We start from the raw sequence: 19,965 nt of genomic DNA on the forward strand, positions 1-19,965 counted from the left end.
CAATTTTCTCCCTCATTACATTCTCCGGTGAGCAGCACAGTTAGAGCTCCTTGTGAATTTATTTCCTAAATTCTCTCCTTGAACCTTAGGTGGGGAAAAGAAAAGGAGCACAGTGACAGACAGGTCCACTCCCTTGGCCCAGCCTCTCTCCTTTCTTTCTAATCTAGAGCTCTTCTTTGAGGCCGCAGAGGGTATTGCTTGCAGAATTTTCCCTGTTTTGACTAACTTCCTTCTGGGGGCGTTAATTACCCCAAGCTCCTCCTCTGCATTCAAGCCCGGCAGCAACTCCCCTCACTGCAACAGCAAAGTGCCGGGTAGGCCACGAGGGTGGCCGGTAATTGTACAGGTGTATTTGATTCAAACAAGAGAGCCTTGAGATTGTTTAGGGTCCCTTTTAGGTTTAAGCAGAAATTTCAGTGCACTATAAGAAAGAACACAGTTAAAAAGTAGGAAAAAAGTTTACAAAGTTGAGTATCTTCAATATGGACGGGAGGGAACGCCTATGTATTTTTAAGAAACGTTTTCTCTGAAAAAAATTGTCCCAAACCTTTTTTCTTTTTAAGTAGAATGGACAAAGAATCAGAAATCATGACATGAGTCTCTGACAGATTTCATCTGAAGCATGGCACTAAAGCCCTCTACAGATACTCACTGCAAACCAGTGCAGAATTTCGTGATACTTGTTTAGTGAAAAGGAAATCAGATTGCTGGAAGCAGTTCTTCTCTGGACTAAAAAAAAAATATTCAAGGGAAAGTGATCTTTTGAAAGCTATAGTCACCAGAGAATTCCCCTTTTTACAGACTCTAAGCATTGAAATCTTGGAGAATCTAAACACTGAAAGAATAGGCTGCCCATGATCTGAGTTTTGGGTCCACAAAAAATGTTAAAATAGTAAACATTTGTACAAAGACACTGAAGAATAGTTTACCAGTTACCTCAGAGATCTTCCTGTACCTCGCTGTTATTGACAAATGTAAGAACTGCTTTCTTCAGTGTGGACAATGTAAGGTGTGTGTGTGTATGTGTGCGTACTGCTCTCATTAGACTAGAGGCAGATCGTAAACAAATAATCACAGGAACAGGTATGCTTGAAATAAGAGCTATGTAGCAAACTTCAAGTATAAATTCTTATTTACATAGGTTTTCAGACTATAAATTTTTGGACAAATGAGAAGTCTATTATATGAAATATGTAGAAGAATATTTTTGTAAGCCTCATGCACACAAATATGCCCCCCAAATATTCTATTTTTCTATATTGAAGGAAGATAATGAAGATCAATTATATATTAAAGTTTTAGACTATTTAATTTTCACCAGGGAGGAAATAATGTTTAAAATGCTTTTACGTTAGGGAAGTTTTATACTTCCCTAAGGTTTGATTGCTTTTTCTCTTCCAAATTGAGAACTCTATAACAAGTTAGGTTTCCCTTTTTGTAATAATTTTGAAGAAACTCAGAGTCAAATTTAAAATTATGTCGAATACCATGGCTGGCATTTGTATGCTCAGTTTCCTTTGTTCTGGTGTTCTATTTCTATTGCATTATTACTTGTGTTTATCTTTTATTGTAAGCCATTTAAGAAAACTTTATAAGAAAATAATTGCGATACATAAATAACTTTGAATAACTGAAAAAAATCTGTAATTATGTGAATATATATCTATATAGATGTTTAAAAATGAAATTTCAATAATCCATAGATTCCTTAAGCACCTATTTTGGAAATTACCCTTTGAATACAAAAATTATTAATAAAAGAAAATCTATGATAGCCATCCATTCCTTCTGTTTATCATATACTCCAGGATATAAGCATTTAAACTAGCAAAATGTATTATTTTTTTCTGCAATATGTTAATGTTTCTGAAAATCGTACATGATTTATACAAAACACTTTTTCACATATTGTACCTTGTGAATATACTTCTCACTTGTCCATAAATTTATCATCTGAGAACCTACATAAACAAGAATATATACTTGAGGTTTCCTACATAGCTCTTACTGTAGTCATACTTATCCTGTGGTTATTTGTTTAATATCTGCTTCTATTCTAATGAGGGCAGGAACTGTATTTATCTTTTCATCAGTTTCCACATTCCTCTAGAGCAGTGGCCAGTAGACATTTTTTTTTGTATAGGGCCAGATAATAAATATTTTAGCTTTGCTGACCATAAGACCTCTTACAACAAGTCAGTTCTGATGTCCTAGTGTGAAAATAGCCATAGACAATAAGTAAACGAATGGTTGTGACTAATCTCCAATAAAATTTGATGTACAAACACTAGTGGCAGGCCATAGTTACCCCTGCTTACCCCTGCTGTAGAGTTAATAGACAAGCAATATTTTTGCAGCTGAATGAATGGGAATCTTAAATTCAACGTAAGATCTGGAGAAAGGACAGATGCCATATTTAATAGCATTAATGGTGGAATAGATGTTTGTTCCTTTTTTTAAAAATCATGTATTACTCCTGAGTTGAAAATGATATTAAATATTCTAAAAGAAATCAGGACCAAAGTTAACACGCTCACCGTTGGTCAACTCTGAATGGTAACATAGTCTAAAGAAATATAATTTTGGTTGTTTCCAGTATAATTTCAGTGGTTTGTCATTATGTTTTTCCCTAAAAAGAGATAATTAGAATAACAGCCCACTAACAAATATAAGGTATATGCATATTGATGTATGTAACAGCTATCATCCCATCAAGAAATAACTATAGTTGAATGAGTTTAAACAGTGAGAGCTTCTTGAACTATTTGTCTATTGAGCTGTGTTTTTCAAGGGAAAAAAATGGACTAGCCTGGAAACAAAGGAGAGGACGTCTCAGACAAAGCTTAGTGGATAATGAATACATGGTAGGGCAAGCCTTAATTCCCCACTCAACTTTGCTAACTTAGACCTCCCCTAAATAAAGAAATATTAGATGAATGCCTCCAAGTCATTTAGCTCTGAAAAGTAAGGCTAATTTTTCCTCAGACACAGCTTTCCAGTATTTTGCCTAAAAGTAGTTTCTACTGCTTCTCCCACAGACTATAACATGCTATTGATTTTTGTAAGCTTTGTAATTTTTATTTTTTCTGTCTACCATCTCTTTCATGCTCTGCTTTAGAACTTATCTCACTGGCTGGGCATACTGCTGGTGGACATTTAATCTGAACTTAACCATTTTCCATCTGGGTCTCGAAAAGAAGAATTTTTTATTTCTGTTCATTTATTTATTGGAAAAAATGAGACACACTGCAGAAAGAATTAACCCAAATTATGTGGAGATAGCAAAATAGATCTTAATAGGTACCTACCATGTTGCTGGTTTAATATGCTTTATGGTCTGTGTGCTCAGATTGGTTTCTTTGCAAATTAGCTTGTAGAACTTACAAAGTAAAGAAAAATAAGATTTTTGAGACTAAAACAACAATTTAAGTGAAATTTTATAGAATTAGGAGATAATTGTAACAAGGTGTCAGAAGAAAATCAGAAAATGAACTTCAGTGTTGTTTGGGTGGGAAGCATCACTGAAAAGAATCACCTAAAACTTTTACATATAAAAGAAAACAGATTGGGAAATACCTTCGCAGATAATACAAGAGTGAATGCATGTATCATATTCTATGAAGGGCCCTCTATAAAGAGAACGTAGTAAGCAACCAATATGTAAATGAAGAAAAGAAATAAATGAACAGAAAATGTACAAAAGACAAGTAGAACTTGGTAGCAAATATAAGGACACAGTTCAACACTTGTAAACAAACACTGCCATGTAGCAACATTTTGGTCAAATTCATTAATCCGTTTTAGGAGCACTCCCCAATGTTGGTAAAGATGCAGTGAAGCTAGTTGGGACTAAACATGGTGGCATGAAACCTTTTTAAGAAGCAATAAGATAGTTGGTCATATTTGCCAAGAGGAGAAAATATGTTAACACTTGGGATAAGTCATCCCTCTTCAGGGCAATCATGCTGGAGAAATAATCTAAATGGAGAAATGTACCTATCTAAATATTTTCATAGCATTTAAAAAATAATAAAACTTTAAAAACCTAACTACTAGTAATGATGGCACATGCAGACAATTAAAATAGCAATTGTGAACACCATATACCGCAAGAAAAATGCTTCTATAGTATTAAATAAAAATCTGAATACAAAATTATGTGTATAATAATTACACACCACATATATGTGTGTGTAATTATGTACATAAACAGTGTTTTCTATATATATATATAGAACAAAAGATATGTAGTAGAAGTAGGAATATGGCTGTTTTATAATTTTAATTCTGTTTAATGATAGAAAAAATGCAATTAAACATTTGAACTTAATACTACAAATGTAATCTTCAATATAATAGAATCATTTAATTAAAATATTAAAGTTATCAAATAACTTTTTTTAAAAAAACTCACCTTGTTTATAGTTAGAGAAAGAAAAAATTTGTTTTTCTTAGTGGCATAATTGCTTTTACTTCTCAAGGATTCTTTGAAGTTGGCTCATATGCCAACTTCACACAGCCCAGGTTTCTGCTATGAGGTGATGTAAACAACCTGAGAAAAACTATTTTGGTGAAATTAAGATTCCATAGATTTCTATCCCCAAAGTGACATCTATTCCTTTCTAGAAAGGGCTAGATTGTACGAATATGGAGTGTCTGAAAACAACAATGTTTTCTCTTTTTCAAGATTATTATAAGAATTAAATGAGATAGACCTAGCTTCATTAACATGAATTTATTTCATTTCCTATTTTGAGTAATAAAGTGGAAATCAGAAAATTATATAAGAAAATTCCCTGCCCTGAGAAGCAAGAGACCTGGTTCTAAATGCGTGCTGCCTGGATAATCACCCTGTTTCAGACTCATTTGTCTGATCTATGAAATGGAGCTGATCTGGATGACTTATTGAGGTTCTGTCTCACTTTATTGCCCCCAAAAGTGAGAGTTCTGCAACCACATGCATAATGATAATATTTTTCACATTTCATCTTAATAAAAATTTACGTTTAGTCACTAGGAATGTTTGTCTCTAATTAGGAATATTCTCAAACCTCAGATTTATAACTGGAGTGGAACGCTTAAAGCAACAGATAGCTAGGTAAAAATTGAAAACAGCACTGCCTAGTTATAGCTCAACTTTTGTTTGATTATTGGACATGAGTCACAGGCTACACTAAATCAGGTTGGATTATAATAAATCACCTCAGACTATGCTAAATTTGCTCAGGCTATGGTAAGTCTGCACAGAGTGTGTTGAGTCCGCTTGGATCATGCTGAGTTAGCTCAGGTTATGCTCAGTCACCATCAACGTAATGGTCGAATCCATGTGAGGGATCCCTGGTCCCTCCTCCAAATCTCCCAACTCCATTGTCTTCTTTATTTAAAGCTATTAATGTACCATATGTTACAAACAATAAGTTCACATAATGATTCCAATAATATTAGAAAATCCCTCTCCATGATCATGTCAGTGCCTTGGAAATCTCAACCACCTTAACCATTCTGCCCTGGAATTTGATTACAGGCTGTTGTATCTGGTTGTAAAACACAGGATTGCCTTGAAACTAAAAGCAGAAGCCTGAAAGGAAGGCAAAACCCATTTTCACAAGAGATTCATCAACCTGAGTAGTAAACACTCCAGCTCCACTTGAAGTCAGGCTTTCTCTACTAGTGGGAAAAACAAAGATGTGAAGAGGGAATAAAATGTAAAGAGGATACAGAAAGGAGAGTGAGGACTCAATCAGATGCCAACATCACAGAGAGAGAGAAGGGCAGTGTGCACCATTCAAGCTGACCTGGTCACTGTGTGACTGCACCTGTAAGCCAGAGCCTCACACAGAGAGCTGTGTATTATAAAGCCTGACCTAGATTAGAAATTCACAGGAGTTTTAAGAGCACTCTCCATGTTAGTGAGAATGTGATTAAAAAATAGGACTGAAGAGAATGTGTCTGCTGGAATAGGTAAAGGGAAGATTTCATGCATTTATTTGACACTTACAAGACTCTTTTAGGGGACATATCCCTGGATCAGCAGTCGTTGTAGCAGTAGACTTATCAGTGGCAGGGTCTTCCAGAGTGCACAATATTATGTTTTTATGATTTCCTTTTTTATAGACGGTATCACCTAATTAGGAAAAGAGATTTTATTGCAGATTTTATTTTACTGTAAAAGTCAAAGCACTTTCCGGAAATGAATGTAGCCTTTTCCCAACGTGCTTAGCTAAATGAGAATTTCAAAAAGCGGCAACTGGCAAAATCTTCTCCTTTTCTGTGAATGATCGGTGAAAAGAGAATAATGGAATAGTCTTCTGCCTGAAAAACATAAATACCTGTTAATGTAGATTAAACCTCTAGTATTGGAAGTAAAACTGTTCAATGAATGTTATACAAATATCAAGCTTCAAGGGAATGGCAAATTTGAACTTATATTAACTCAATTTTGATTCTTTACTATGCACAGCATTGCACTGGATGTTACAGATTTAAGGTGGCTGCACTAATACTATCCTGTATTCAGTTCTGAACCCATTAAGAAATAGGACAAAAAAGAGACCTATCCCTGGATATTCATCCCTTTAGAAATCCCCATAGAGACTATCAGTAGTTCAGCTAGTACACACCAAGTATGGACCATGAGTTTCACAAAGATACTGTTAAAGCACAATTAATACAATAGGAAGGGTTATAAAGAAGGGGAAGGAAGAAGGATTTGGTTGCAAGAGTTTCAAACTGCTGTGCAGCTCTAAGAAACTTCCGCAAGGCTGATCCAGAGGGCTTCCTGCACAGGACAAGGCAGAGGAATGGACTGTAGTGATACACCCGCTGGTTTCAGTCATTTGCTGGGATCAACCTGGCATAGCAAAGCCTCAAGACATAGTGTCATCCCGAGGGCAGCCCTGCATGCTGACTGTCTATGACCCCAGCTGCCGGAGACCAGGATGTTGCAGTTCCAGCTGCCATAACTGGTATGGTAATAATGATGCTTCTCCTTTCTGACTAAAGTCCAGTAAGTATGGTTATATATTGGTAAAAAATTGTTTTTTTCATCTGCCAACATCTTTGTTCCACCTTCGTGCTTTAAGTATGTTCACTGTGCCACAATACTGTATTGACAGATACTACTTCAGCCCTTGGAAAATAGTGCTGCGGGGTTTTCTGTCTTTCCTTTTGTATTAGTAAATCAGCTTTCAGTCTAATTCTCTATTTTAAAGTAAATTATTTTCATTCTGGTTACTTTAAGATCCTTGTCTTTGATGTTCTTGTAATTTCACGACAGTGCGCCTAGGTATAATTTTGATTTACTTATGCTAACAGATTTGCTTGCATTCCTGAATCTGGGTATTCACTTCGATTACCAGTTCTGGAGGTTTAAAATTTTTTTCTTCCACCTCTGTTATCTCTTTCTGCCACTCAAATTAGACTTATATTCAGCCTTCTCCCTCCAATTGCTGGAAGGTACCTGGGGATAGATTTTGCTAAATCAAAGGAAGAACTGATTAAAATTTAGATATTTCTAGAGATATCCTACAAAGCTTAAGGATGTAGTGATAGTGTTGTTTTTGGTGCTAGAAATATCTGAGCAGAGTCTGGGCATGCTTAAAGAATATCTTCTTGCCGATATCCCAACATGATAAGTGTGAATTTATAAGACGATTTTTAAGTTTCTTCAAATCTTAAAATTCTATTATTGGTTTAATAATTTTCAAATAATTTTATTTCTAAAGCCTCAAGGGTTGTTAAATATAGTACTTTAACCTACATCCCATGATAATATGTGCAAAAAGGGCCTATTTTGCCACTCTTTCAAGGATGCTGAAATGAATTTAAAATGTTCTACATAGTTGACCTTGATGTTCATTCAGCATGGATTAATGTTGACATGAATAGTACAGTTACCTGCCAAAATTATTCTAGATTGCCTCAGTGTTCTTTTTTTTTAACATCTTTATTGGAGAATAATTGCTTTACAATGGTGTTAATTTCTGCTTTATAACAAAGTGAATCAGTTATACATATACATATGTTCCCATATCTCCTCCCTATTGCATCTCTCTCCCTCCCACCCTCCCTATCCCACCCCTCTAGGTGGTCAAAAAGCACGGAGCTGATCTCCCTGTGCTATGTGCTGCTTCCCACTAGCTATCTATTTTACATTTGGTAGTGTATATATGTCCACACCACTCTCTCACTTTGTCCCAGTTTACCCTTCCCTCTCCCCGTGTCCTCAAGTCCATTCTCTAGTAGGTCTGTGTCTTTATTCCCGTCCTGCCCCTAGGTTCTTCATGACCTTATTTATTTATTTATTTTTGTATTCCATGTATATGTGTTAGCATACGGTATTTGTTTTTCTCTTTCTGACTTACTTCACTCTGTATGACAGACTCTAGGTCCATCCACCTCACTACAAATAACTCAATTTCGTTTCTTTTTATAGCTGAGTAATATTCCATTGTATATATGTGCCACATCTTCTTTATCCATTCATCTGTCGATGGACACTTAGGTTGCTTCCATGTCCTGGCTATTGTAAATAGAGCTGCAATGATCATTGTGGTACATGACACTTTTTGAATTATGGTTTTCTCAGGGTATATGCCCAGTAGTGGGATTGCTGGGTCATATGGTAGTTCTATTTTTAGTTTTTTAAGGAACCTCCATACTGTTCTCCATAGTGGTTGTATCAATTTACATTCCCATCAACAGTGCAAGAGTGTTCCCTTTTCTCCACACCCTCTCTAGCATTTATTGTTTGTAGATTTTTTGATGATGGCCATTCTGACTGGTGTAAGGTGATATCTCATTGTAGTTTTGATTTGCATTTCTCTAATGATTAATGATGTTGAGCATTCTTTCATGTGTTTGTTGGCAGTCTGTATATCTTCTTTGGAGAAATGTCTATTTAGGTCTTCTGCCCATTTTTGGATTGGGTTGTTTGTTTTTTTGATATTGAGCTGCATGAGCTGCTTGTAGATTTTGGAGATTAATCCTTTGTCAGTCGCTTCATTTGCAAATATTTTCTCCCATTCTGTGCCTCAGTGTTCTTGTGAAGCTTTAATCACGTTTAAAACGTGTTAAAGAAGCAAATCTTCCTTCTTTGGCTACAGTTCCCATTCATTGTTCTGTAATTCTTTTAAAAAAGATTCTTGCCTATCGGGTCTTTGAAAGCAAGACCAATACTTGTATTTGTCCAAATGCTTGTCTTCAGAAAGCACGTCCACCACCACTCCAGATTTCTTGTGCTCTTTAGGTTCATCATGTAATTCCTATCAGCCTACTTTCCCCCTATACTTCTAAGCTGTCTTTATCATTGCTTTCTTCTAAATCAAACAAAAATTAAATGAATTAATAAATGTAGAGCATTTAAAACAATGCCTGTAGATAAAAGAGAGAGTGGCATGTGAAAGCCCCCAAAGGAATTGTTTATGGCATTTCTTGCCCCCTTCATGGTCATTTGGGTCATCTTTTGCACTGCCATCCACTATGACTGAGGTACAGCCCTCACCTGCTCCCTGTCCGGTCCAAAGGACCATCTTAGTTATTGCACAGAAACATAATAGTAGGGGCTCCCTACCCACATGGCAACTGGAAGTCCTGTGTTTCCTGGACTGAGAATCAGTGTGCTGGGAGTCGGTGTTTTCTGCAAGGGTTGTGACCTGAAACTTTTTAAAGAACCATCCGCCATCTGGGGCAGCATTTCTGAATTACCCGTCACCAACTGTTTCTTCCTGGATACCCCCAGGAAATAACAGTTTGCCAGTTAGAGCTGTTATTTAATTTGATGCACCTCTGGGTGTGGATGAAACATTAAATTGTCTTCCCTCCCCCCCATTAGGTATATAGTTTTTAAACTATTAATGGAACTTCAAGTCTTCAGTAAACAGTGTGGCTGTATGTGCACGGTCCATATCACAGTACAAACAGCATCTAGTAACGGTTTCCATTGTAGAATATTTTCAGTTACTAGAATAAATCAAATCTTTAATTGAAAAAAAGTTGTATTTAATAACGTTGTTTTCTACTTTACCAGAATTTCCATATTATACAGCTTCTGAGGGTGTCCATGTAAAGAGCAAGCCCTTGGTTTTATGTAGTACACAGCCTGCATGGCTGTAGAAAGCAGTCTTGCACGCTAATGTAACTGGCAAAAAGTTATCACATTTTTTTGTAGAGATGAGAAAAATGTTCCCATTGAATTGGTCATAAGGAAACTCAATAACTATTATGACTACTCTGAACAACTTCCCAGTAACACTGATTATTAATATGCATCCATTCAAATCAACATATTTATTGGTATATGTACGTATGGTAATTTATAAGTTTCAAAAAGTTAAAACAATGAATCTCATGTAAATGCAAATTAACATAAGCCAGCAATTTTTTATGTCTGTAATTTTATTCAACTCATGAATTAATGAGCAAACTAGTAAGGTGTAGACTGACTTAAATCGAATTTGAGGAACATATACATGTGTGTGCACACATGTGTGCATGAAACAAACATACAATACTAAACTGACTAGTATTTCTTAGGGCAGTAAAATGAGATGTTTGTGGTTATCCTGACTGCATAGCAGAAATTACTTTTATCTCCACTGAACGAAATTTACTGTATTACTATGGACAAATACCTTTTACAATACTAATAGTTCTGTACAAGTTAATTTCTAGCCCACTAATTATAAACCAGCCTACAAATAGAAAATCAATTAAATATACACCCTCATATAAGATGAGGCAATCTCTGGGAGGTTTCATAGACAATGCCCACCAAAATCCCTTGCTCATTTCCAAGTCTCAACTCAGAACTACCAAGTAAATTAGGGATGTGAAAAATGTCAGTATGGTTGAAGATACATGAATTGTATTGTCCTGGGGCTGTTTCTCTGAACCTACTAATGAAGACTGAGCCTTTTGAGTTACTTACTTTTACATTTATATTGGAGCTAAGTATAGTATTTATTCTTGAGAAACAATTTTTTTTCTTATGTAGTCTTTCTGGGTTAATCCTTCGGGTGTGTGTATATGTGAATACTTATATCTTTAATATATTGCATGTAAAAATTTTAAGGTATATAAGATCAACGGATACAAAAAAAAAGTCTTTATCATCAAGCCCAATGTTATCTTTACTTTTTAAGCAATTCAAAATAAGTTCATCCATTAATACCATCTGCTGTGATGGTTTATATAATGATTTATATAATGAATATTGTCTCATAATTGGGAAATTTTTCTTTCAGATACCTAAATAGTTAATTTATTTGCAAGGTCTTCTCATAGAGTTAAAACATGATCCATGCTAGTATATTACCTTCCTGCCAATTGAGCTTTAATTTTTTTAAGTGGTCTTAAAATGTTGGTCTTTTAGTAGCGTGAGATGCTCTGTTCCTTCCTTCTATCACTTTTTCCATTCCTTGATCATGTACTAAGGCATTGATTAGTCTGTATTATCTGTATTAATGGGTAGAATCGCTGCAGCCTGAAATGCACACTTGTGTGTGTACCTCTCACTCTAGCTTCCTGTCACCTCCAGGTGAAATCAGAAAGCCAACTAATTCTCCCTTCCTGCCCTCTTTTCCTTGTACCCACAGCTAACGCAGACTGGTTATCCCTTCGGATTGCGCAGCCAGGTAGAAGGAAGTAGGCTTATGGAAGGATATTCTGTTCTCTTCCAGTAAATTGCATGTTCCCAGTGTTTTACCAAGACTCTGCTTCACTAGCCCAGCTAGTCACATAGGGGCTGCTTTTTGCCCCAGCGGTGTTGCTGTCCTCTGTGTTCTTAGTACCCTTGGGAAGCCTGAGTAGAAAAGGAATGATTGGGTAACTTCACTTGTACACCTAATAGTTGTCACTATTGATTCTTTCTGTAAAATGCATATGTTGGTTAGTGTTTGGTATAGATGGTTGTACTTTTATATTAAAGTTCTTTACGAGACATAAAAAGAGGACAAAGTTTTTCATTAAAAAGTAGAAAAATGGAAAAGAGGTTTTCTCCAGTACATTTTAAAGTCTATTTTTCTCTACTCCACACTATGCCAAAATGACATTAAAATTAATACTTAAAATAGGGGAAAGAAAGAAAGCAAAGCAAAAAAATAAAAAAAATAGAGAGGGAAATTAAAGAAAAGGAAATTGGGAGTCTTCAGTGAATTTCTATTATGTATCAGGGGCTCTGGTGTTCCTTGAGAAGCAGCGTGCTGTCATGATGAACAGACTGGGCTCTGAAATCATACTTCCTGGACTCATAACCTTCCACCATCTACTGGCTAAGTAACCTTGGGCATATTATATAACCTTGTTGCTCCTCAGTTTTCTTATCTGAATAATGGAAGTAATAATGGTTGCTGACAGGATTAGGTAACTTACTCTCTGTAGAACACATGCTAAGAGATGTGATTTGTATCTTTGCCTTCAGTTTTTGCAGTCACCCTGTAAGAAGCACTTAACATTTCAATGAGAAAAAGTAATCAACATGAAAGATCACAAATTATTAACACTTTGCTTCTTACTGAAATGCAAGGTATAGATATATGTCTGTATTTTAGAGTTACTACAAACAAAATACAAGGTTTGGCCCAGTTTGGAAGTCATCAAGAGTTAGCAAAGTTTAGTCTCTAAACATTTAGTTTTATCTGTTTTTCTCATCAACACAGCACTAAAATTATGGCAAAGAGTAACACACTGATGTGACTTTCTCTGTTTTTAAGGAAGACTGACAAGATGAGACATTCCCTTTGGAGAAAAGTTAAGTCCCTTTTACTAAATTTCCTTTGCATCGTGGCCACTACTTACCTTTTCCAAATTACTATCATTGTTTCTGACATATCTCAATTCTCCAGGCAAATAGCATTAATTGCTTTTTCCCATACATGCGCCGTTATTTCTTGTCTCTGTGATAGATACCACAGTATTTGAGTTGACTCTAAAAAGCATTCTGTCCCTGAATTATCTTAATCATACCTCTAGGTTAGCCAAAATGTGAACATTTCCAGGACGTCTTGACTGAGTCCCCCAAATAAATGTAACCTCTCCCTCCTCTAAACACACTTGAGACTTGACCTGCCTGCGTCTTCTGATACTGTTCATATTATTATTATTTTTGTGTGAAGAGAAGGAATTGACAGTTGCAGGCTAAGTTTTGTCTCAGTGTGCCATTGACTATGTGTGATATGTCTGGGGAATTACTGAGTCCATTCAGCCCAACAATTCCTTAAATCTCAGAGTATGTAACTTGCAAGGAGAACATCTCTGCAAAGAGGAAAGAGCATTAGACATAATGAAGCGTTATTTTTCAGGGACGTGGTGAGAATTGCTTGATGTCTTTCACTTGAATTTGTTGTTGGATATGTCTGTGTCTTGCATGTTTAAGAAAAAGGGGCAGAAAGAAAAAGGAGGTTGTAAGTTAAAACAGGAAGATGTTTTACTAAAACTCCATGGGAGGTTGGGAAATAAACAATACACTTTGGTATCCTAATTACAGCGCATTAAAATGCAAAGAGGAAAGGGGTCTTTTCCACTTCACGCTTTAGAACTTTGATATCTTGAGAGCCACAGTGCATCCGTGGTATCACCTGGCAGAAATCTAGGAATCAGCATGGATGGGGGGCATGGATACCCCGTGGAAAAAGCTAAGGTGCTTTGTAACAAATGTGTACCAAGAGAGTGCCACAGAGTCCCGTGAAAAGGCAGGGATGCCCTCAAAGAACCACATGACCTGCAGGGGGCACCAGTGGCCAGCATCTGTTGGATAAGGGACAAATCCTGTTGAAGCTGAAAAATATTTGGTTGTGAATGACTCCACAGTCGGCTGAGGTACTAAACCTGGAAACTGAAGGAAAACGGCAGCCAAACATGACGTGTTCCACCCAGTGTTAGTATGTTCTATTCAACTCTGCTCTCTCCTACTAGGATTGTAAAGAGGAGACTACACATAGAATGAATCCCCACAATGTTAGCCTAGTATCCTGTTTGAAATAATGTGAACAAAAATTCGAGAAATGAACAGATGAAGATGGAGTAGTAGTGTAATCCCATTAGTTAATGGGATGAGTTATTTTTAGATCCCTACTATGTGTCTGGCAAAAAAGAAAGACGCATTATATATTTATTGTGTACAAATCACACATGAGGAACTGTATTAGGTGCTGTGAAAGACACAATAATTACAGCTGAACATGTGAAAACAATACAGTTTACTTAACAAGGTGACAGACCTGAAAGGAAGTCAGAAATCCAGCAAATTAGATGTCTAACACTATTCTTATATAAACAGCTTTGAAGTTGGCCCTAAATTTCTTTCAGTTTTTCAGTATATGGTATATCTAGGAAATATGTGCTTCATATTATACGAAATAAAATACAAGTAATTTGAAAACTGTTTAACCTTTATCACTGATCGAAAGAATAACGACTGTTATATAGCATTATTCACAAAGTGTGATTCATTCATGAACAAGGCTACTTTTGAGAAAGGATTCCATAGCCAAGTTCAGAAAATATCACCTCATATTTCATTTTCTTAAAGATTCACAGAATATGAGCATGTTAAAGACCCTGATAGCAGTTACAGTAAATAATCCTGATGAACTAAATCAACAATTTCAAAGTTACTTGAGTAAAAACGTCTGTTTTTTCATAGTACACCGTTCTGCCGAAATGAATTTGAAAAGTGCTTACTTTTCAAAAAAATTAGAATAAGCTAAAATAGCATTAAAATATGGGAACTAATCTTATTCTTTCCTGTTTCTTTTTGACTATTAACCAAAATTGAAAATATGTGATAAATTTCTTAAAACATTTAACTGTTTATAATCAATTTTCCCAAGTAACTACAAACTTCATGACTACAAAAGATTACTTAGTGTTTATACCTTGCCATATAGATGATAAGTCAAGACTTACAAATTACTGTGGGTGGGCTGAATTGTTCAATAAATAAATCAAGAAAATAAATTGAAAAAAATTATTTAAATAATTGCAATTATAAATACACATGTACAAAAATGTGTATTTTAGTTAAAACTTTAAAAAAGCCATAAAAATTTGAAAAAAATAGTGGAAAATGTTTAGCTAGCACATAATTATAAACGAATTTGTAGACATATGAACAATGAATACATTTTTAAGGTCAGTATATGTGACTAGGCAGATATAAAAATATCTGTGCCTTGAAAACATCATAAATAGATTGAAAAGCAAACAGCAAGTTGAGAAATACAACCACATGGAAAGCACCCAGCCTATTGTTGCTGACTTTGAAGGTACAGGAAGGGCATGTTAGCCAAGGAATGCAGGGAGTCCCTGGAAGTTGGAAAGGAGAAGGGAAAAGATTCTGTCTTAGAAATTCTAGGAGGAATGCAGCCCTGTCAACCCTTGGACTTTAACCCAGTAAGATCCATTTCAAACGTCTAATGTAAAGAACTATAACATAATGTGTGTCGTTTTCAGTCACTAAATTGTGGTCATTTGTTAGAGCAGAAACAGAAAACTAATAGACCAAGAATAACTAAGTATATTTTACTATTATGATCTCATCCTTATACTTCTGAAGGTAGAGAACATATATTCAAAAGAAAAAAGAAGTAAAGTAAGAGTCCTCTTATATTTCTGACATAAAGTTTGATGTTCTCTAAATCCTGGGCTCTGTCAGGCGCTCTGTCAGAAACTCTGTAATTCCATCTGAAGGGCATCTCTCATTAATGCTAATTTAGTTCAAAGAAGACTTTATCCACTGGGCAGATGGCTGTGAGGGAGAACAGAGAAACAAATCCACTTTCTGAATACTCAGAATCATTGTATTTCTATTTCGATATTAAATTAAGCCATTATTTTCTGTATAGTTATCTTTTAATTGTACCTTTTGGGATACCTCAGCAGTAGAGACATAATTATAAGGTTGATAAGCACAATTTCATTTTCCTTTCTATTTATTCAGTGACTAAGAATGGTTGAAAATTGTCCTCTTATTTTTCTGGTGTAGTATTCAGATATTTAATCTGAGTTGAATACAACTGCAAAAGGGTTTCTGAGCAATTACTTTGCTCACACATTGAAACCACGGCCCTCATTACAATATAATCATCAAGTTCTGTTTTATACAAGAATGGAAACACACAATGCATTCATTGTTAATTTACTCTAGAAGAATAAAGGAGATATTTAGGGAGAAAACCTGCATCTTTAAGAACAAATTACTGATGGCTTGTAAATCTACAAATGACAGTGCTCTAACAACTATCCAAGTCTATGAAAAAGTTTAAATTGATAAAACTGAGAATGACTCAGACTTACTTTCAAAGCAATATAGCTATTTGCTTGGGTAACATACCTAAGCATATAAACTCTTGGGAAAGAGAACCGTGTTTTTTTGAGCATCACTGATGTACGTAATATATTGATACAATAAATGCAGCCCGTTTTATGTGCTGAGGTTCACCAATGTAGTTCATTGCTTGCCTACTTCAGATAATAAGCTAGATGATCCTACAGAACTTGTAGCAGTGTGACGAAGATGTCAAACACCTGAGTGTTCCAAACAGTAGGTTCTCACAAGATCCCTCAGGTGCTTAAAACAATAGATGACTTCATAAACATGTAACTGCCTTGAGTGCAATTTAACACTTTGAACTGAAGACTTCACTTTGGTAAACACTAACAAATATACATATATGTATATGCTCACACATACACACATGAATTCTGCAATTACGATTAAATGTGATCAGCGATTTTTTAAGACGAAATTCATTCTAGTCATTAAAATTCTATAATTGGAGAACAATAAGGTCATATAGTTATCATCCTAATTCTATAAAAGGAAATCTAAGACGCCCAAATGTTACGAAATAAAGCTGTACACAAATCAGGGCTAGAATACGTCTCCTCACGCTTAGACCTCTTTTTATTCCTTTGCTTTAATATCACTCTATAAATAATATGCGTGAACTTTCTAAGTATGTTCAGATTTTACATTTACATTGAGACATCTGGCTCAAAATCTTTCGTTTAAGAAAGGATACCTACGTAGTCTCTGTTATGTGTGTGTATGTGTATATATACATATATGTACACATGTACAAATATATAATTTGAAGATATATAAAAAGTCTGCCAACTTTGTGTTTAGAATACCTGGCTTAGCTGATCAGTGCATTTACTTGGAGTTTTCCTAGGTGTTTCTAACATGATGTATTTACCTACTGAATAGTTTGATCTTTGTGTCACCTTTCTTTCTTTCTACTATTTTTCTCCAGGCAGATATTAAGTAAAAATTAAATGAATTTACACAATTGTAGGTTTTATGCAAATTATTTAGAAAACTGTTTCCTAATATTCTTTTATCTGTTTTAAGCCTTTCAAATGAATCTCACCTAAGACAGATTTTTAAAATTTGAATATTTTCTAGTGTGCTTTAAAAAGCAAGGCAAGATAAATCTTTCCTGATTTTTTCCTGATCTGCCCCCACTTAGTAGGGTAAATTATGCATTGTGCTCCAGAGAAAGAGAAACAATATCCTTTCCTGTACCTCTTCAAAATTTTTTCTTCTGGAGTTCCCATTCCTTTCTTTCTTTTGTTTATACCCATATAATACCCAATTAAAAAAAAATTTTATTTATTTAAATTTGGCTGCACTGGGTCTTCATTGCTGCGTGCAGGCTTTCTCTAGTTGCAGTGAACAGGGGCTACTAGCTATTGCAGTACGTGGGCTTCTTATGGCGGTGGCTTCTTGTTGCAGAGCATGGGCTCTAGGCACGTGGGCTTCAGTAGCTGTGGCACGCAGGCTCAGTAGTTGTGGCTCATGGGCTTCAGTAGCTGTGGCACATGGGCTTCAGTAGTTGTGGCTCGCAGGCTCTAGAGCACAGGCTCAGTAGTTGTGGTGCACGGGCTTAGTTGCTCCGTGGTGTGTGGGCTCTTCCTGGACCAGGGATTGAACCCATGTCCCCTGCATAGGCAGGCGGATTCTTAACCACTGTGCCACCAGGGAAATCCCTATAATACCAAATCTTTAGAAGCATGTTCCTCCCCCGCAAACACTATAGTTGATGTAAGTGCATCTATGTATCTTGTGAATTTGATTATTTACTAAGCCTGTTTCTACTACCAAACAATTTGAAGTTTCAGGCCAAATCTGTGATTTGTCAGTGTCACCACCATATGAAAGTGTTTCATTAGCATAGATTGATTACACATAAATACAGTAATGCTTTCCTTTTACACTTGAAATCATATAAAAATCATATAAAGACAGTCGGATCATATTGGTAGTCTTATTGAAGCCAAGGTCCAGAGAGGAATGTTGTAGAAAGAAAAAGACAACAACCTTAGGAGATCTCAACATTTTTCATGTACTTCTGTGACATTTCTTCAATATGTTCTCCATGGCAACGTCTTTTCATCGTTTGTTCCACTTCTATCCATTTCTCTCACACTCTTACAGCTGCTCTGGTCTTTTCTTCCCAAATTAGCCTCATTCCTTAATTTACTAACATTTCAGAAATAATTGTGGAACACACAGTATATGTGCCAAGCACTGGACAGAGAACCAGGAACCACGCAGAGCCTTGGCCCTCATGGAGCTCTTATTCTGATGAGACAGTCAGACAATAGACATCTAAGTAGGTGACCTAATAAAAATAGAGCAAGGTAAAGGATGAGAGAGTAACTAGTGAGCAAATGACTTCTGGGCCCAAACACACTGATAGCCAAGAAAGGTCTGGGTACCTCTGGGGTCCTAATAATGATGACTAGGGAGAAACTTTGTATCCTTGGCAGAAAACTGATCTCTCTGGCCCTAAAAAGGCTTCTAGGGAGGTAGAGAAGTGGATTGCTGAGCAGGTTATTCCCAAGGCTGGGAAATACAAGGAAATCTCCATTTCTGGTGACTTCCCGCATGGGCCTTTGGAGGGCATGACAGCCTATTTGTTTCTGTGCTGTCCGTCTGTAGGGTGGAGATGGTGTTGACTTCTTCTGCCTGTGGGGATGCTCTCATTTGTGGCCTGAAACATTTTTTTGAACAACAAAAAAATAGCAACCTGTCTAAAAGAGACCAACATTCAAAGAAAAATGGCTGGCACAATCAGGATGCATATCCAGAGAGGGAAAGCTACTGAGGGATACAGATGACCATTTGGTTCAAAAGAATAAGAGTTTGTAAGGAGATCCACGTATAGCAAATGCCTAGAAAAGAGATATTTGTGGGTGAACAATGTGACTGATGAACTAAACAATTCAAGAATGAGTTGAAAGAGAGAATATTTACTACTGAAATGTGTGTCCTAGAAGATCAAACACAAAACATATTTCAAAGCACGGAGGAAAAAATAACAGAGAAATCAAAGCAAAACCATGAGAGAACAGAAAAAAGAATCTTGGAGGATACAATAGGCAACTTAATGTAAGATTAAGAGAACTACCAGGAAGAGAAAAAAAGACAGGTGGTGTGGAGTCAATAAAAAGACAAATAATAGGACATTTTTTCCCTGAACTAAAAACTTGATGCCACAGATAAACTGGGCTTTATGAGCGCCAGGTCAGATTAATGAGATAAGAGATGACACCTAGAGACATTCTGTAAAATTTCTGAACTCTAAGGGGTGGGAAATAAGACAGAAAATGTTAAAAGATTAAGTGTTGAAAAAAAAAAAAAAAGAATTCTCATCTACAACAGTGGAAGCCAGAAGCCGGTGAAAGAGCAGCTACCAACCGCTGTGAGAAAAATGATGCAACTCAAGAGTACTAGACAAAGACCAGCCAAGATTCTTTATTTCGTTTCACGGTTAAAGAAAAAATGTTTGAGAAACTGCAAGGGAAGCTTTCATCCAAGTACCCTATATGAAAAAAAGTAGCAATGTAACCTAGCAAAACAAAACAGAATAGAAACCTAAAGGTGGCAGAAAAGGAAGAGCCACTGGAAATTAATCAATACATCTTTACATATAGATATAGAAACACACACAAAAATGT

This window comes from Phocoena sinus, chromosome 21, assembly GCF_008692025.1.
Source record: "Phocoena sinus isolate mPhoSin1 chromosome 21, mPhoSin1.pri, whole genome shotgun sequence".
NCBI classification, from domain to species: Eukaryota; Metazoa; Chordata; class Mammalia; order Artiodactyla; family Phocoenidae; genus Phocoena; species Phocoena sinus.